Source organism: Suncus etruscus, chromosome X (genome assembly GCF_024139225.1).
Source record: "Suncus etruscus isolate mSunEtr1 chromosome X, mSunEtr1.pri.cur, whole genome shotgun sequence".
NCBI lineage: Eukaryota > Metazoa > Chordata > Mammalia > Eulipotyphla > Soricidae > Suncus > Suncus etruscus.
In genome coordinates, this window is record NC_064868.1 from 72,255,958 (window position 1) to 72,275,854 (window position 19,897).

The 19,897-nt window shown below is 36.9% G+C and overlaps 1 pseudogene; it reads right to left on the reverse strand.

Moving 5' to 3' along the window:
• Positions 1-6,359: 6,359 nt before the first annotated feature.
• LOC125998910 (DNA-directed RNA polymerases I, II, and III subunit RPABC5-like) lies at positions 6,360-6,554 on the reverse strand (annotated as a pseudogene).
• Between the last annotated feature and the right edge of the window lie 13,343 nt (positions 6,555-19,897).

Below are 19,897 nucleotides of genomic sequence, written 5' to 3' on the forward strand. Positions count from 1 at the left end.
ATATTGCAGTGAACTGCATGATTTTTTTTCATTCCTTACAACTGTATAGTATTCTGTTGTATACATGTAGTACGACTTCATTATACATGTATATATCTTTGTACATCTAGGTTAATTCCAATTCTTAATTATTGTACTAAAAGATACAATGAAAAAATGTGTGCTTATGTCCTTTTGAATGAATGGTTTTCTGACCTAGGATAAATAGCAAAAAGTGGAATGGCTGGGTCATATGGCAGCTCAATTCTAAGTTTAATAAGAACTCTCAATATTGTTTTCACAGGGTTGTACCAAACAACATTCCCACCAGCTGTCTATAAGGTTTTCTTGTCAATATAGATTGTTCCAGTATTTTTAACATGCTGTTCACCCTGTATAAAAGTTTAATGAGCTTCTGTAGAGATAGTGTTGTTATTAAGCTATATTCCTTGTATGATGTCAACCCCACTTCTCTCTCTAGTAGTTTATGGTTCTCCAAGCATGAGTGGGCACATCCCTGGAGGCTTCTAAGCATAGCACCACCACATCCTCAGGCTGTTGTGTTGAACCTTATTTTTTCTTTGATGTTAGTCACAATTAGGGTTTCATGGCCTTCCTGTGCACCACTTGGGGAACTACACCCCCATAAATACATTTTAAGTACTTTTAGGAATTGTTTTATTGTTGGGCCCACATCTGGTAGTGCTTAATGCCTACTCTTACTCTGTACTGAATTATTACTCTTGAATGTGGAAGGGTTCCTGGGAATGAACCCAGGAAACAGCATGCAAGGCAAGCACCCTACTTGCTGTACGATGTATGTATGTATGTACCACTGACTTTGGTCCTTTGAATTTAAGTCTTTATATAATAAGCCAAATTTTTGTAGGTTTTATAATCTTCACTATTTATTGTTAACAAATATCTAATATTTAAAATATTAGGAGAATAATATGGATTTGTTTCACCCTAATGTATATAGCTGCAGGTATAAGGATATCAACTAGCAAAGTACTAAATGATGCCCTTGTATACATTCTACACTCTTTTCTTTGAACTTTTTTTCAAGTTGCTAAATCTTCCTAATAATAACAAAGTAGAAGTGTAAACAAAAATAATTTTCAATTATTATTAATTAGTTAATGTGATAGTTTTATTAATCAGATCATGAGTCACAAAAGCCAAGTGGAAATTTATAAATGTAGGGAATTATGTTTCTTCCTCGCCTTCTATATACAACTATAACAGGTAAAAAGTTTAAGTTTTAGCAGAGTACGGATTCTTTTAGAAAAGTATATAAAGGATACAGAAAGAGAGAGAAAGTAAGTAAGGCATTTATACAATAACTTTGGTTCTATGCTCAGTACCCAAAATGGTTCCACAAGAAACACCAGGAGTGATATCTGAGCACAGAGAAAGGAGTGTACCCTGAGTATAATGGATGTGGCACCCAAAAGCAAAAAGAACTAGAAAAGTGTATATATATATGTATATATACATAAATATATCCCATTAGAGGCAATTCACAAGACAATTTTCTTGCTATTTTCTTCATTTATTTTTTCTTTGTTAACAATATTGCATACGAATTTCAAGGCAATTTTCTTACATATGTTCTACTTTCAATTATTTATTAGAATTTTATTTATAGAACTAACCCTGGAAGGAATCTACAATCATATTTGCTTTTAATATGACTTCCTTTATTTTTTGTTTGTTTGTTTGTTTGTTTTTGGGTGACACCTGGCAGCACTCAAGGGTTACCCCTGGCTCTACGCTCAGAAATCACTTCTGGCAGGCTCATGGGACCATATGATTTGTTGAGATTCAAACTGCCGTCCCTCTGCATGCAAGGCAAACGTCTTACCTCTATGCTATCTCTCCGGCCCCAATTCCCTTTTAAATGACTGAAACCCAACTACAAACACGTTTGTAATCGTGGTGCTTAAGTAAAGGCATTATTAAAAATTTTTAAATAAAGAAAATAAAGCATATAGAACAGAAACCATGCCAGAGTATGGAAACTAGAATATTGTCTCTTCTTAGAGAACCTTCATAGCTACTTTCAAACATTGAGGTTTCTGGCTGTTGATCATCATCCCAAGAAGTGAAATGTGAACTTCTCATCTGAAAACTTCCATTTGGTTTTTAACCAAGTGAAATGGAACAAAAAATTCAAGTCCCAGGAAAATGGTTCATATTTGGGGGACATTTAGACTATGTCTTCCCCAGAAAATTTTGGTGTATTTACTGACTGATCCCAGTGTATCTGATTAATGTGTTATATAGGGCAAACCAGGACAATTCAGACTTTTTTCTTCCACAGCAGGCTTTCAGCTGGAATTACTTACTTGACCTCAATTACCCACTTGGCTTTTTGCCAGGGTTAAGCACATCCAGTGTAGTATGCAAGAGAGAGGTATCACTCTCCAAGATTCCCTTAAATATCCACACTTGGCGCAGCTAAGCTAAGTGAGATCTGTTCTAAAAGACTTTTATTCAGAGATCAAATGCAAATTCTGTTTAATGAATCTCAAAGAAGCTGAAGAATCCAAACATTGCATTCTGTCTATCAAATTTAAAAATATTAATAGTCTCTGAAAAGGATAAGAACCTTACTAGTAGGAGAAAAGTCCACTAGTCCAAGCACTTCCTCATTTGAGAAGAATACATTTTCATTATTACATATATTCATAGATTCTATTGCAACTCTGAACACATGGGTTAACTTTTTTTTAACCTTTGAGTAAGTAGAAGCATGTATAACTGGGGCCGGAGAGATAGCATGGAGGTAGAGCGTTTGCCTTTCATGCAGAAGGATGGTGGTTCGAATCCCGGCATCCCATATGGTCCCCCGAGCCTGCCAGGAGCGATTTCTGAGTGTAGAGCCAGGAATAACTCCTGAGCGCTGCCGGGTGTGGCCCCAAAACAAAACAAAAAAACTTTTCAGATCTGGGCCGGAGCGATAGCACAGCAGTAGGGCGTTTGCCTTACAAGCTGCTGACCCTGAATGGACCTCGGTTCAACCCCCGGCATCCCATATGGTCCCCTAAGCCATGAGCGATTTCTGAGCACAAATCCAGGACTAACCCCTGAGCATCACGATGTGTGGCCCAAAAAGCAAAAACCAAAATTAAACAAACAAACAAAAAACTTGTCAGATCATTTTGACTCCCTACTGGAAACTTCCCCTGGCTTTTACATTGAGACTGAATAGTGCCACCCTTCCCAATCACCCTATGATGTCCTCTGTCTCTTGAAAAATATTTACATTAACTTATTCTTTTAAAATGGGGTTTGTATATATAAATAAATTATGGATCTAGAAGTGAGTTCATCTTTTGCTTAGAGTTAGTTCTAAATCAAATGATAGTTTAACCTTATAAAAAAAGGCATGGGACCATTTGGAATTTTATTTTATTTATTTATTTATTTATTTATTTATTTATTTATTTATTTTTGGTTTTTGGGTCACACCCGACAATGCTCAGGGGTTACTCCTGGCTCTATGCTCAGAAATCGCTCCTGGCAGACTCAGGGCACCATATGGGATGCCGGGATTCAAACCACCGACCTTCTGCATGCAAGGCAAACACCTTACCTCCATGCTATCTCTCCGGCCCTGGAATTTTATTTTTGAAACTTTATTTATTGAATTATTGATTGATTTTGGGCCTCACCCAGTGGTGCTTAGGGTTCCTGGCCCTGTACTGAAAATTTGTTTCTGGCAGACTGGGGGAACGATATGGGATGCCGGGAATTGAACTGGGTCCCTCCCCAGGTCTGTCGCATGCAAGGCAAATGCCTACCCCGTGCTACTTCTCCAGCCCTGGATTTTCTGATTTAGGAAAAAGGCAAGTGCAAAGACAAAATAGAGGTTGAAATGTTGTGTGTACAACCCAATGAATACAAAATATTTCCATCAGTCTGCACAAGAGAGGGGAAAGTAATAAAACAAATAGGTTCTCCATTAGAGCTTACAATAGAAACCAATCCTGATAATGCCTTAATTCCTGTTCAACAGAAATATAACAGGAAAAAAATTTTAGTTGGGGCCTAAAGAAATTTCAGAGGACTGGAGCATGTGATGGTTATTTATGAATACTGGAGTTTGAGTCTCTACCACATGCCCCCAACCTGCACCTCTCATGCAGTTGGTGACTTCCAACACTACTGGACCTAAGGAAATCTGCATCAGTGGGTCTTAGCATTGAAGCATCCAACTCACATTACTTGACCAAATATATTTGGGAGTTGTTCCCTGGAATATGTTCCCTTACCTATACTTTCATTCTTGTTGATTTGGGCCACTCAAATTCTGATATGTTATTTTGACATAGAAACTAATGTGAGCTTCACAATGATTTACACTGTGTATCCAGTTTTCATTTGTGCCTTAGATTTTGTTTCTTTTTTGCTCATTTTTGAGACAATAATACATTTTTATTAGTCCATTCCATGTGCCCGATAAAACGGCAGAGTAAAATAAAATATGAAACCCATCAAATCTTGGCTGAATTTTCAGGATCAGTTGTTTTTCATGGAACAATTTGATCCACAGTCTCATGGGTTCTATTCTCATGCTCCACTCAACACTGAGAAGCTATCCCATTCACCTATAGACACTCCTCTTTCTTTTTTTTTTTTTCTTTTCTTTTTTTTTTTAATGCATAATTTTTTTTATTTAAACACCTTGATTACATACATGATTGTGTTTGGGTTTCTGACACTCCTCTTTCTTTTACTCTTGTTCATCCAGGTCAGCTTGCTAAGGCTGAGCATTCTATTTTACTACTTCAAATAATATATTTATTTAAGCACCATGATTACAAACATGTTCATAGCTGTGTTTCAGTCATAATATGTACACCCCCTTCACCAGTGCAACCTTCCAGCCAGCAGTGTCCCCCATCTCCCTCCTCCACCATCCCCTATCTGTCTTTCAAAAGACATTCTATTTCTCTCTATCATTGTCATGATGGTTGTTAGTTTAGTTATTTCTCTAAGTTTGCTCACCACTCTTTATGCTAAGCTTCAAATCATGGGCTGATCCTTTAGGCTCTCGTTTATATGGTCTTTGAATATTATTACCATATTGGCTTTTATTTTCTTAAATACCATAGATGAGTGAGAGTATTCTGTGTCTATCTGCCTCTGACTTATTTCACTCAGCATAATAGTTTCCATTTTAATTAACGTATAGGCAATTTTCATGACTTCAATTTTCTTGACAGCTGTGTAGTATTCCATTTTGTAAATGTACAACCGTTTCTTTATCCACTAATATGTTGCAGAGAACCTGGGATAGTTCTAGATTCTGGCTATTATAAATAGTACTGCAATGAAAATAGACACGCAGAGGGCATTTTTGTATTGTGTTTTGTGTTTCTAGGGTGTATCCCTAGGAGTGGTATTACTGGATCATATAAACTCTCAATTACGATTTTTGAGGAATATCCATATTATCTTCCAGAAAGACTGGACAAAACAACATTCCCACCAGCAGTGAATGAGAGCACTCACCCTCCTTGGTGTGAACTTTGCTGGCAGGGGAGAAGGAGCCATTCTTCCTTAGAAGTGTGTTCAGGCACTGTTGGCAGGTTGAGGCTAGTCAGTGTACCCTAATGGGGGAGAAAAGAGGATATCAAGTAGAACTCATAAGAAGACAAACTTATGCTTATTACCAGAAAGCTCTATTTACACATACAAAGTTTCCATAAATGGAATAGGTCGTTCTGAAAAACAGTAAATTTTATCAATGCAGAGAAAAAATACTGGGAAAATTCAAAACGGTTTTATACATAAAATTGTGAGGTTAAAATAGTTGATGTCTGATAATATTTCAATTTTTATTAATATTTCAACTTATGTCTATGACATCTTTGCAATTTATATTTACATATTCTTAAAAGCATATCATCCACATATATAATCCTAATTATATCAAACTATTTTACTCTAGGCATTCATACATTTTGAACTTCATTAAAATGCCCCCCATCATTTTCTCTACAATGTTATTTAGTGTTTATTACCTAATATATGTTGAGTAGTATTTATTGTTTATTAAGTGCTGATTACTATTTTGTTTGATGCTTTTTATACTTTATATAAATATAAGTATACTTTATATACTTTAATGCTTTATAAGATATTGTGTCTCTTGTTTAACTGTATTTTAAAATATATAATGATAATTTTAATATATAATTCAATCTAGCACAGGAACTTGCAAAATGTGTTTTTTTTTGCTTGTTTGTTTGTTTTGGTTTTCGAAGGTCTTTACTACCAGTTCTGCCCTTGCAGGCCAGGCCCCTCGCCTGCCTCCCAGTGTGGTGGTGGGTACAGGGTGCAGAGGGGTGCGGGGCACAGCCATTTCTCTAGCTGGCGTAATTCAGCAGCTTCTGGATCAGGTCCAAATGGGCCAGCAGCATGTGGCGGCAGCAGTAGCGCTTCAATCCCAGGGCGTCCAGGGCATCCTCCTTGGTGTATTCGGCTTGCAGCAGCCCCAAGTAGGCCTCCCACTTGTTGCCCACGATCTAGCCGCAGGTGAAGCAGTGAATCGGTATGATCATGGCTCAAAATGTGTTTCTTGTAAGTGAGAATTAATACATTTCCAACTAAGGGAGTTATCCAAGTTAATAAAAGAAAAAGTTGCAGAGCCAAAAAGAGAACATGAAAATTTCTGTTATTAATATAGTATACATACTGTGAAATTGCTTTGTGCCATTCTATGTTTTTCATTCCAGGTGAAATCTAAACTCAAGAAAAACAAAGGCAAGAACTTACCACATTCTTGGCATATAGTTAATATCTACTTATTTTCTGTTTGACTTTATTCAAATAGAGTGTTCTGAAACTCTGATAAAATCTATATGTAAATATATATGTAAATAAATATGTAAATTCTTTCATATGCCAGGCACTATTTTAGCAACTTGATTATTGAATTTAATAAAAAATACAATTATGTGATTCAGACTTATTTTATTGAGTACATTAATTAAATACTCATATAGAAAAATATCTATTAAAATAATAATGGATCTTCCCCCATATTATTTTTAAGAGTATCTTCTGAAAGTATTTTATAAGAAAATAAAAATGCTTGAGAAAAATCTATGAACATTATTGTCAGCATTTATAAAAATTTCTTACTAGAAATTAAAAAAATAGGGCCCAGAGAGATAGCACAACGGGTGTTTGCCTTGCAAGCAGCCCATCCAGGACCAAAGGTGGTTGGTGTCCCATATGGTTCCCCCGTGCCTGCCAGGACCTATTTCTGAGCAGACAGCCAGGAGTAACCCCTGAGTACCGCTGGGTGTGGCCCAAAAACCAAAAAAAAAAGAAATTAAAATAATAAAAGTTCACTAGGCAAAAATATATGCTCAAAATTATTGAATAATATATTTTCTTTAGTTTCAGCTTAAGAATTTATTTAGGAAGAGGGGCAAAGGTAAAAGTGCAGGATTAATTTTGTAAAACTCAGAAAAATTGCTACCTCCTAGAACTGGAGACAGTATGAGCTATAAATAAAATGATATTAATCTGGGTCATTTGTGGGAGTTTATAGCCAGATATAATGGCATGTGAAAAATATTGAGTTGTTTTTTAAAGGCATAAAGGCAGATAAAAATAACAATTCTACAAAATGGAGGAGTTATACCATTTTGTGTCTAGGGTGTTTAATCTGTTATATACAGAAAAACTTTTATCCATCATTTTTTGTGAGTGAAAATAAGCCCTAAGTTTTTATGTATCATTTACTACATATATACAGATTAACACTCTACAAACCAAGTCAACCACAAATACTTACAGAATGATTAATTTGGGTATCAGAATTATTTTGTTCAAAGCACTTTCCTCCTTTTCAATATCTAAATAGAAACAACCATCTTACTGTTATTGATACTATTTTGTCATTAAAGGTTAAAATTGTTATACAATATGAAAATTTGAATTAATCAATGAGTCCTAAATATCTATTATACTTGGAAAAAGTTGCTAGACATTAAGTAGGTTACAATTTATAAATTATGTTCCCAACTAGTTGATATAATACAAGGAATATAATGTGGCAAATATTGGAGATGGAGAGATATTAGAGCAAGTCTATCAAGTCTACTGAATAGCTTTAGAGTACCAACTATAAAACATAAGTAATATGTAATATCCCTTCACCCTTCCATCAATTATACCACAAATAAAGCATTTGTGTACTTAGAAAGTAGTGTTGCACAGATAATGTAACCTCAAAGTTGACAAAACTTAAAAACACACCAGTTTTAATTCTGTGCTTCAATGGATTAAATCTTGTCTCTGAGAGTGGAACGTAAAAGATGAAGGATACTTTTCCTCTGTACTCTTCACTTCCCCCACAGACCAATTATGGAATGTTAGTCAAAAAACCGCAGGTATGGAATATAGCTCAAAAACCACCACATCTCCACTCATTACCTTGTAAGAAGGCCAAAAATGTTTAGCTATGTCTGTATATTCAATAACCAAACCACATATTTTTATGCATAACTAATTGTGAGTATGTGTAACACTGTGTCCTCAGAATTTTCAGGGACTGTGAGAGTGTAATTCATCGTATAATACAGAATAAATGCAGATTGATAAATAAATTTACACAGATTTATGTATATGATTTCACAGATATTAAAATGGTAGAAAATTTTTTACAGAAATCTACAAATAATAACTGGACCTCAAATATTTGAAAAATTTATAAGTCTGACTACAGTTACATTGCTCTTTCTCCTGTAAAAGCTATACTTGATGATTTTTATGAGACATTTAATAGGTCATCTAGGAGTCTATACATTGCATAACTTGAAAAAGAACAAAAAATTTTCAATGTGTAAGAATACAATTCCAAACTAGTTTTTGAAATCTATAAAGTTTATCTTCTCTAGTGAGTACCATGAAACACACCACTCCAAGATAAAATCTCCACTTGGCAGAAAATGTATTTTTGTGTCAGAGATACATATATTTTATCTGGTCTTTATTTCTTAATGCATATTTATATGTTTTGAACATATTTTTGGCTTATAGGTCACATTAAGAATTTTATTCATATCAGATGCTCATTTATGGTGTCTCTGGTCTCCAAACTAAAGTGACTCTTCTATAGGCCGGAGAGATAGCACAGTGGTAGGGCATTTGCCTGGCACGCAGCCGACCCAGGACAGATGGTGGTTGGAGTTCTGGCATCCCATATAGTCCCCTGAGCCTGTCAGGAACGATTTCTGAGCACAGAGCCAGGAGTAACCCCTGAGCGCCACTGGTGTGACCCAAAACTAAAAAAACTAAACTAAGCTAAACTAAAGTTACTCTTCTAGACTTTACCATAGAATACTGCAAGAAGAAGTTATATAAGAAGAAAAAGCAAGGGATATTAGTTAGGAATTTCAAGTAAATATAAAAAATGAAAATAATGTAAATAAGTATTCAGAAATTATACTGATAGATGACACCTTCTTGAGAAAAAATAAATCAAAATAATTATGTATGAAGTTGTCTTAAAACTATAAGTTTCTTACTTTCTCAAAAACAGGCAGAGAAAAAAACATGGATCAGGGTCTCTTTATTACTCAGAAGAGCTATTTTCACCACAATTCATGAGTGCCAAGAAGAATGTGGCCACTGAGAGAAGCAGAGTGGTCATGCATTTCTTCTAATCAGTGAGACACAACAGAATACATTAAAAAACACAACACTGAAAAAGTCTCAATGAGAAAGCAAATCAGAACCCCACTATCTTAGTTAATGAAGATGATAGCTTGGAAGCCCCGAAAAGGAAAATCATGTGACAGGCAGCTATTAAAACGCGATATGAGAGTGGAAATGAGAAAACTTTAACCAGAAATAACATAACTGAAAACCTAGGTAGTTGAAATAAAAAACTCACTGGAAGGCCTCATCAGTAGAGTTTCAGTTGCTAATGACAGAATAATAAAATAAAATTCAGAGCAGAAATTAATGAAACATAAACTTTAAAAATCCAAAATGTCAATGAAAGCAAGAATTTGTTCTTTGAGAAAATAAACAAGATTTATAAACAGTTAGCAGAACTCACAAAGGAAGAAAGAGCAAAACATGGTAATCCAAATTAGAAATGAAAGTGCAGATGTCAGAATAGACAAGAAACATTTTTTGGATATTCAGATATTTCTTTGGAAAAGATTATGCCACAAAATGAGATAAATGTGCAGAATGAATATTCTTGGTTATAATTATTCCTGTCACCTCTCAAGTTTAAACCAAGATGATCTGGAATACCTAGACATACTTATCAGTATTGAGTATGTTGAAACATTATTTAATGTAATGTTATTCAAACATCTTCTGACAAACAAAAGCCTAGACCCAGATTGATTCACCAGTGACTTTTTTCAAAGCTTTCAAGAGGTTCTGCAGCAAATATTTTTCAGGATCTTCTAAGAAATTGAATGTATAAAAACATTCCCTTAACAGTTTTAATGAAGCTAACATCACCATGATATGAAACGCAAATATAGACAGCACAAGAAATAGAATAATATTGGCCAATAACCTTGACTATCAGAAGTGCAAATATCCTCAACAAAATATTAACAAATATAATGTGACAATTCATCAAAAATGTCAGATATCATGACAAACTAACAGTCACTCTAGGGATGCAAAAATGTCTTAACATACTAAGTCAATTTACATAATGCAACATACCAATAGACTGGCAAAAGACAAATTTGCCATTACTATTTCATGTAATATAGAAGAACTGGCCATAGGAAATAGATTAAAAAAAAACATATCGAGTTCATGCAGTTAAGTAAAAAAATGTCAATCACTCACAGTTTGTGGATTGTAAAACTTAGCCTATGTGTAGTATTTCCAACCCCAGGTAATCTGGTATGAAGCAGGGTCACTATACAGATTAATAAACTAAACCAGGCATAGAGGAGAAAATTATGGAATCAAGTAGATTTTCATCTTGTGGTCACTGTGCCCACCAAACTGAAAACTTATCTTTATTGACCACTTCAAATTTAATTGAAGGGGCAGGGTCAAATGAGAGACAAATATACCTATCCAGGTGGACAAGATCATCAGAGTTAGTAAAAAGAAAGAAAAAAATTTGGAATAACTTTGGGTAAAAACAGTGCAATCTAAAGTGGGTACTATGATATTATATTTATAAAATATTAATACTGGACAAAATAGATTCCAGAAACAATAAATATATTTGTATAGGAAAGTGGCATTTCACAAATTTAATGGTTAAAAGTCCATGGATTTTATATATAAAGATAATGAAAAAGAAGAGAGATATTAATAAAAATATTCCCATTCACAATTTTATCTTAGATAATCAAATATCTTGAAATCAACTAAAGAAGTGATAGACCTATAAAAAAATGACAGACCTGAAACCATAAGGTACAGAGAAAAAAACCTCTGTAAAACACTCCATGGCATTAAAGCTAAGTAACTTTAACAATGAAACACCATGGCGAAGCAAGTGGAATCAAAGATTCCATTGCAAATAGGGTTGCAATAATCAAAGAAGCTTTAGCACCTCAAACAAAATTGTAACAAAAATACAAAGCCTTCCATGGAATGGGAGATATTACTCATCCAATACCCATTGAAAATGGATTAATAACTAAAATATATAATTTACTGATAGAGCTTAGCAATTAATAAATAAATAAACACCAAATCACATCCAAACATGTCAAGAGCACATTAACAGAACCTTTCTCAAAGAAAAAAACATTGATGGCCTGAAGGCATATGAAAAAATGTTCCACATTATTAGTCATCAGGGAGATGCAAATAAAAACAATGATATATCACATAAAACCACATAGATGGCAGACATCACAAAACAAAACAAAACAAAACAAAAAACAAGAACAACCAGTGCTAGGAAAGATGCTGTGAGAAAACAAACTCGTTCATTGCTCTTGTGAAGGTCAACTGGTCCAATATTTGAGGAAAACAATGTGGATCCAGCAATACCACTCCTAGGAATATATACTAGGAGACAATGAATAAAAGCCCCAGGCACTCCTCTGTTTATTGCAACACTCTTCACAGTAGTCAGAATCTGAAAACAAATCGAGTGCCTGCGGAAGAAAAGATGGGTGAAAAAAAATTTGGTAGAGTTACACACTGAAATACTACACAACTGGTAGGAGAAATTAAGTATAAAAATTTTTAAACATGAACAGTTAAGGAGAGTGTTATGCTGAAGAAAATGAGTCAGAAGTAGAGGGATAAACATAGAATAATACCACTCATTTGTGGGATACAGAATTGGGTAGTATAATAATAACCAGAAACAATACAGACAAAGAGGTCAAGGAGGACCAGTCTCTGGTAGGAGACTTCCCATAATAGCCTGGAAGTGCATTTAGGGCAGAGAATTGACCATGATTAGCCTCATGGGAATTAAGGACTATGAAAGACAATATAATAATAGCACCCAAAGACAATCAAGATAAGGTTGGAGGGACCAGCATATGATAACAAGCTTATCACAAAGAGTGGTAAGTGCAGTTAGACAAATAACAGCTACCATGACAACACTAGAGAGAAATGCAAGGCTTGTCTTGAAGATAGGCAGGAGGAGATGTGCGATAGGGAATGGGAGACAATGATGGTGGGAAAGTCAAAGTGGTGAAGGGATTGTGTGCATTTTATGGCTAAAACCCAATTATTTACATGTTTGTAACCATGATATTTAATAAATTATTTTTTAAAAGTACCCCCTTTTGTTCTTGTAAAGTTGATTTTTAGTCTGGAAAGTTCCTGAGTTGCTTCTTGTCCTTGAAGCAGTTCCTTCAAACCTGAATGAGAGTCTGTGTGAAGCAATATTTTTGAGGTATTCATTCATTTGCAATTTTTTTACTATATCCCACAACTACCTTCAAGCCTTGATGATTGCTTCTGATATAGCTGCTGTATATATTCAAGATACTCTTTTATATCTAATTTCCTTTTATGATCTTGCTGCTTTCAGTGGGCCTTTCTCTTCGACTTCTTCCTCATCAGTGACCTCGACAAGCTGCTTTAGGCTGCAGAGCCACCTTTGGTAGAAGAAAGGCAGTGGACCTTGGCTTTGGGATGCTTATTAGAGTCTTCAGCTCTCAACTCTTCACTGCCAGCTTCTGTTCAGTCTGAGGGAGTCTCTACCATGTTCAGAAATTGGGCCATGTGCACTAATATTCTGGTGACAGGCACTTCAAACTCAGTTCAGCTGAAGGAGGCCATTATGGTGATTATCCAGTCACCATCATAGGGGTCTTCTCAGGTCTTCAGGTCACTGTTCGAAAGCCAGATGTAAAATAAATTCCCATAGTTTGTGAGATCACCCCATGCACCGTAACTCAAAACCCAGGTGGATGGGTCTAAAGAAGCAGTGTAGCAGTGAATGATTAATAAACCAAGCCAGTCTGGAAATAATCATGGAGTCAGTTACTTTTTCTGTCGGGGGTTTTCTTCTCACTGCAACAAGCCAGAAGAACTGCTCTTTATTAAACTAGTCCCAATTCACCAGGTGGGGAAATGCTGAGAGAAAGAAAAATATTTATCCAGGTAGGATTTTACATAGCAAAGGGAGAGGTTTAGGGTAAAAAGGAAGATGGGGGAATTCCTTTGTTTTGGGTTAATAGCTGGGTGTCATCTTACAGTGTGGGACCCCAAAAACCTTAGCTATGCTACCACCACCCTTTACCCAAGGACGTGGGAAAGAAAATATCTAGTTCTGATGTCTTCTCGGATCTGCCATCAAGCAACAAAGTTTATATATTACTGCCTACCAGCATGGGATCACAGATCCTTTTATTTGTGCAACCTGCAAGCTCCTCTAAGGTTCTGAGTAAAGCATCTCCAGCTCTGAAATCAATCTATCATTTGATACCTAGAGCTTCACTCTGGTGGTGGAACAATCACTCCTGGAGCTGAATCTATATGACCTAGCCTATCAACAAGATTCCAAAAGAACCTTATCTACAATGACTCCATCCTTCTTTCAAACGCCTGAGATGAAAATGACCAGTCCTGATGTCCTTTTGCCCTATGATCCTAGTTAGGTAAAGCTGGTGGACACTCCTTCCTGGAGCTGGTTGTACATTCTCCAGTCTATAAATATGGCACTTTAGACCCAGAGCTGTGATTCTGGTACCCTCTGTCTAAGGTACTAGGCTAGAATGTTGCTAATTCGAAGTCTATCTCCTGTCTGATCCTATGTGAGTCATGTTGGATGTGGATCTTGCCCTCCTAGACACGAATCAACATATTCCAGCCCACCAATAGTTGACCAAAAACCCCTTAGCTGCACTACCTCCATCCTCCTCCCTCCTCTCAAGCCCCAGGGCTGAATAAAATCAGTTCTGATTTCTGTCCTCTCAGCCCAGACGTTTCATAGTCAGGTGGGGCCTGCCTGAAAGGAGATGAATCTGCACTCTCCAGTATAAAAAGGTATTATCCCAGTCCCCTTAACTGTTTTGCCTTCTTCCACCTCCCAAACATCTTGTCTGTTAGCTCTGGACTCAGGAGTTACTCCTACAAATACCATCAGGAGATGAATAGTGATACAAAAGTAGGAGAGTTTATTACCAGCATGCTGGGGGTCGTCCCTTGTTAGGCAATGACCTAACAAATTCTCAATACCTTTTATGAAGTTACAGAAACTTCAAACCATCACAGTTGACCATTAAGTTGATTGGCAATTGTCTAGGGCATTTCTAGGGTGTTTCCTTTTATGGACAGATATCTAGAATAGAATACTGTGGTTTATAGGGCCTTGCACTGTGGTCCCAGGAGCCTCAACCTAGACTGTGAACTAATCATCCAGGAGCTGAATACACATTCCTCATCCTACCAACATGAGACTTCAGACACATTAACTGTGCCACCTCCACCCTCCTCACAAGCCCTTAGTCCAGAAACTATCCATTTCTGAAGTCTGTTTACCATACCATGCCAGTTTAGTCACAATATGTGAGGGACTTGCCCTCCAGGAGCTGAATCTTCATGTTAAAGCCTACCAATGTGGAATCCAGGACCCCTTTCCTGTGCTTCCTCCACCATCCTCTCAAGTCTCTGGGCCAGAAAGTAGCCAGTTCTGACATTGGTATGCCCTCTTATATGAGGTGTGTCATGCTTTTGGTGTAGTACCTGCCTTCTTGCAGCCTTGGAGCTGAATCTGCAGGCTCTGTCCTTTAGATATTCGACCCCCAGATCTCATAGCTGTACCATGTCCACACTCCTCCCAAGTACCTGGGCCTGAAAGTTGACATACTTTTGTCTATCTGTCCTCTTTCAAGATTTCATACTGGAAGTGACAGAATAAACATACTCCAATCTACCAACATGGAACCAAGAAAACTTATTTGACACTTCCAATCTAATCCCAAATAGCAAGTACTTAGTATTCAGTTCTAATGTCTGCCTATGCTCTTTCTCACTGGTGAAATTATGGAGGTGGAACTTTTCCTCCTGGGGCTGAATCTGCATTACCCAATTTACTAGTGCGGGCCCACAGACCACTCAGCTGCGCTGCCTCCACACCAATCCTATGCCTCTGGACCAAAAAGTCGTCTGCACTCTGGTCCCAGGTGTCTCACACTGTGTGTGTGGTCTGTTCAGCAGAAGCTGAATCTGCATGATCATGTCCACCCAGGTGGGACTCCCAGACCCTTAGCTGTGACACCTCTAGCCTCCTCCCTAGATCTGGGCCAGAATGATACCTGTTCTGATGTTTATCTGCCTTCTTTGTCTCATGCATCTCAAGCTGGGACTGAGAGCTGCCCTGGAGAGTTAAAGCTGCATGCTCTAGTCTAGACTACCAAACTGTGTGCCATGTGCCACCTCCATTCTATTTCAAACAACCTGGGCCAGAAACTCTCCACTTCTGCCCTCAGATTGTATTTTGATCCCAGATTCATCACCCTGGAGGTGGGAACTGTCCTTCTGAAGCTGAATCTATATGCTCCAGATTTAAAATGTGGGATTTTACACTCCATAGATATGTCATTTCCATTCTACTCTGAAGCCACTGTGGCAATTCTTGACTGTTCTAAAGTCTGTCTCTCCTGTGATCCTAGGTGAACAGCGTTGGGTGTAGTACTTGCCCTTCTGGAGTTTGATCTTTATATTCTAGTCTACCAGCATGAGACAAAAGACCCTGAACTATTCTGCCTCGACAATCATTCCAAGACTCTGAACCACAAATTTGGTAGTTCTGAAGTCTGTTTGCCTCTAATTCTAGATCTCATACTGAGAGTGGGAACTGTCCTCCAGGAGCTGAAACTGCATGCTCTAGCCATCCAATGTGGGACCCCAAATCACTTACCTGCACATCCTCCATTCTCCTCCAAAGTCCCTCTTCAAGAATATACGCAGTTCTGAAGTTTGTATGCTCTCTGTTTGCAGGTAAGTTATGCTGAGGTGAGCCCTGCCTTCTGGGAGATGAAACTACATATTCTAGCCTACTGTTATGAAAACCAGACCACTAAGCTGAGCCAATGCCACATTCCTCCCAAGTCCCTGGACCAGAAAGTCACCAATTCTGATGTCTGTAAGCCTTCTGATGCCAGGTATCTCACACTGTGTGTGGAACTTGCACTTCAAGAGCTGTATCTGCAAGATCCATCATACCAAAGTTGGACCTAAAACCATTTAATTGTGATACCTTCAGCCCAAGCCCCTAGGACAAAAAATCTCTAGTTTTGACATCTGTTTGCCCTCTCTTCTGTTTTGCATCATAGTGGGGGTGGAATCTGCTCTCCTACGCTATATCTGTATAATTCAAGGTAGAAAAATGGGATCACTAATCCCTTAGCCAGGACACCTTCATCTTCCTTCTTGTCTGTTGTATGCCTGCCCTCTTATCCATTTGTATTATAGAACTTGAGATTTGCTGTCCTGGAACTGAGTCAATATATAAAACCATGTAGAAGCTATTGTTCCTTTTTTGAAAATTGACTATCTGCTTGTTTCAAAACTTATGGAAATTCTAATGTTTAGAGAATACTGCACTAACATCTGAACAGTTTTATTTGATGATTTTAATTTTAAGTCTCTCATTTCTCCATTCCTGAATATTTGTCTTTAAGTACAGCAAGTGGATATTCTGAATATGTGTTATCTCTTATTCAAACGTTGATCAAATATTTTCTTGGAATATTCTTCATTTGTGTGTTTATGTCTATGTATATACATGTGTTGTTTCTCTGTACAAAATAGAGCAATGAACAAGAAACATACTTTCTCTTTCATGTGATATATATATATTCTCCATTAAAAACATTCCAGTATTCAATAGAAATAAAACACATATTCATCTAGGATCGTATTTCTAGGAAACCATTTTTAGAAATAAGCATAGCTCAAACACTGCCTAGCTTAAGAGCATTCTATGACAAGTGAAAGAGCTTTGCAAACTATGGTCAAATGACATATTTTATGACCTTTAGCCTTATAAACATCAGGTGACTTGTTACTTTGTTCCAGAACTGGGGCCCACAAGAAAAACAAAGAGAATAGCTGCAAGAAATTCTATAGTTGTTAAGTTGTCTCCCTTAAGAAGAAAGGAACTTCAAGAGCATCCTATAGGGCTGGAGTGATAGTATTATGGGTAAGGCATTTGCCTTGCACATGGCCTACTTGGGTTCAATCCTCAGCATCCCATACGGTCCCCTGAGCCCACCAGGAGTGATTGCTGATCACAGATCCAGGAATGACCCCTGAGCACTGCCAGGTGTGGCACAAAAAATAACAAACAAGCAAAAAACAAAGAGTATCCTTTAGCTCAGTGTTTCCCAAAATAATTTCCTCCATTAAGGACTTCTTGAGATTCTTTCAGCTAGACTACCTCAATTCATTACAACTTTATTGGGAGATGTTGGACCTTGAGTATCTGAAATCATTAGTTTGTGAAAATAAATGACAGATTTAGTAGTGTATTATCAGTTTATCAATTCAAGTGCATTCTTTATTTAATTGATTCAGTGCTTATTTTATTTCATATTTATGTTTATAAAACTTATTTTAAAATGATCTGTTAAAAGATATTGTCAAACACAAATAATCTAGAATTCTTTGACTGTACATTTATTACACATGCATGATTTTAAAGTATAAGTACTCCAGAGTTTGGTGATTCGCAATTAATATAAAAGAATTGTGCACCTATTTGAATATAAATATATAATCACAGAATAGCCAGGGTGGAGATGCTATCATGAAACAAACAGTAGAACAATGTATACATAGATCCCAAATCATATTCTCACACCATTTCTGCAATAATCCTATCAACAGAGTTAACTGTAACCTTACCATTTAGCATTTCAGGTCTGCTAAGCACGATTGCCCACAAACACAGCCTCCTTTAAGGCTTCACTGAATAAGGTTTATTCTCAGCCAAAATCCTCTCTGGGAGGAATAGAAATGGATTTTAATAATTTTAGCACTGAAAGTTGTTGGATTGTTCTTTCCTATGTATATTTCTTGACCTGGAAATCCGTGATTATTCACTATGAGGTGCTCCATTTGGTAATCTTTGATCATGCAATTCACTGGCTCCTCTTAGGCTCTGACTGGGTTCCATTTCTTTTTATAAAGCTCTTGTTATTTCTGTTGAAGGTTGAAAGGGAGATGGGGGAACTGGATAGTTCAGGGGCCTAGCTAATGTTATCTGATCTATCTTACCCTGAGGCTTTTTTGAATTTGGCTACTCTTCACACAGTCTTAAAATATGCACAGGCCCTTCAATAGTCATTGACAAGTGGGGTCTGGAGTCAGACTGCCTGAGGTAGAAGCCAGGCTCCTCCAATTACTAGCTGTGAGGCTTTAGGAAAGTTACTTCATCTCTCTGAGCCTTAACTTTTTTTGGTTGTTATTTATGATATGGTCACAAATATTTAAAAACCTGGATAAATTCTAACAATATTAAATGATATAGTATATCCAAAACACGTAGTAAAGAAGCAAGTACTCACTAAATATTATCTGTTAAAAAAAAAAGAAAAGTTGGGCTGGAGAGATAGCATGGAGGTAGGGTGGTTGCCTTGTATACAGAAGGACGGTGGTTCAAATCCCAGCATCCTATATCGTCCCCCAAGCCTGCCAGGAGCGATTTCTGAGCATAGCACCAGGAGTAACCCCTGGGTGCTGCCGGGTGTGACCCCAAAACAAAACAAACCAAACAAAAGTTACAAAGCACTAGGGGTCTTAAGGCAAGAGAATGGATTAAGTTCATGAATTAAATTTCACCTTTTTCCACTTTTTCTCTCTGTTCAACCTTTTAGTCATATTTTAACCACATATAAATTATGAAGATATGGGAAACAAGTACACAAATCAAATATTAACTGATAATAAATACGGAATATATTTATTTTTAAGCAAATAATCTTAAACGATCCCATATGGGATCTTTTAGATTTTATGAAGCTAGGGTTTAGGGGATAAAGAAGGAAATGTGGCAAATTAAGTTTTTTTTACTGCACAAAACACAATCCAACAAGTTCCTAGACAGACTTAGTTTATTTTATACAATTTGAGAGAGAGAGAGAGAGAGAGGGAGAGAGAGAGGGAGAGAGAGAAAGAAAGAGAGAGAGAGGGAGGGAGAGAGAGAGAAAGAGAGAGAGGGAGAGAGAGAGAGAGAGAGAGAGAGAGAGAGAGAGAGAGAGAGAGAGAGGAACATGGGAGCAGGAGTTAGGAGTTAGTGGATTGTATAATGGAGGGATATTTGAAATTGGAAAATAATGTCCAAGTTAAGGGTTTCATTCAAGACAGCCTCAGGATAGGAGACCATCCATTTGCTTTCAGGTCTTCTAGATTGCCCTTTCCCAAACTAGGTACAAAAATCTCAGCAAGGCCAATTTATAAAGCAATTTATAAAGGT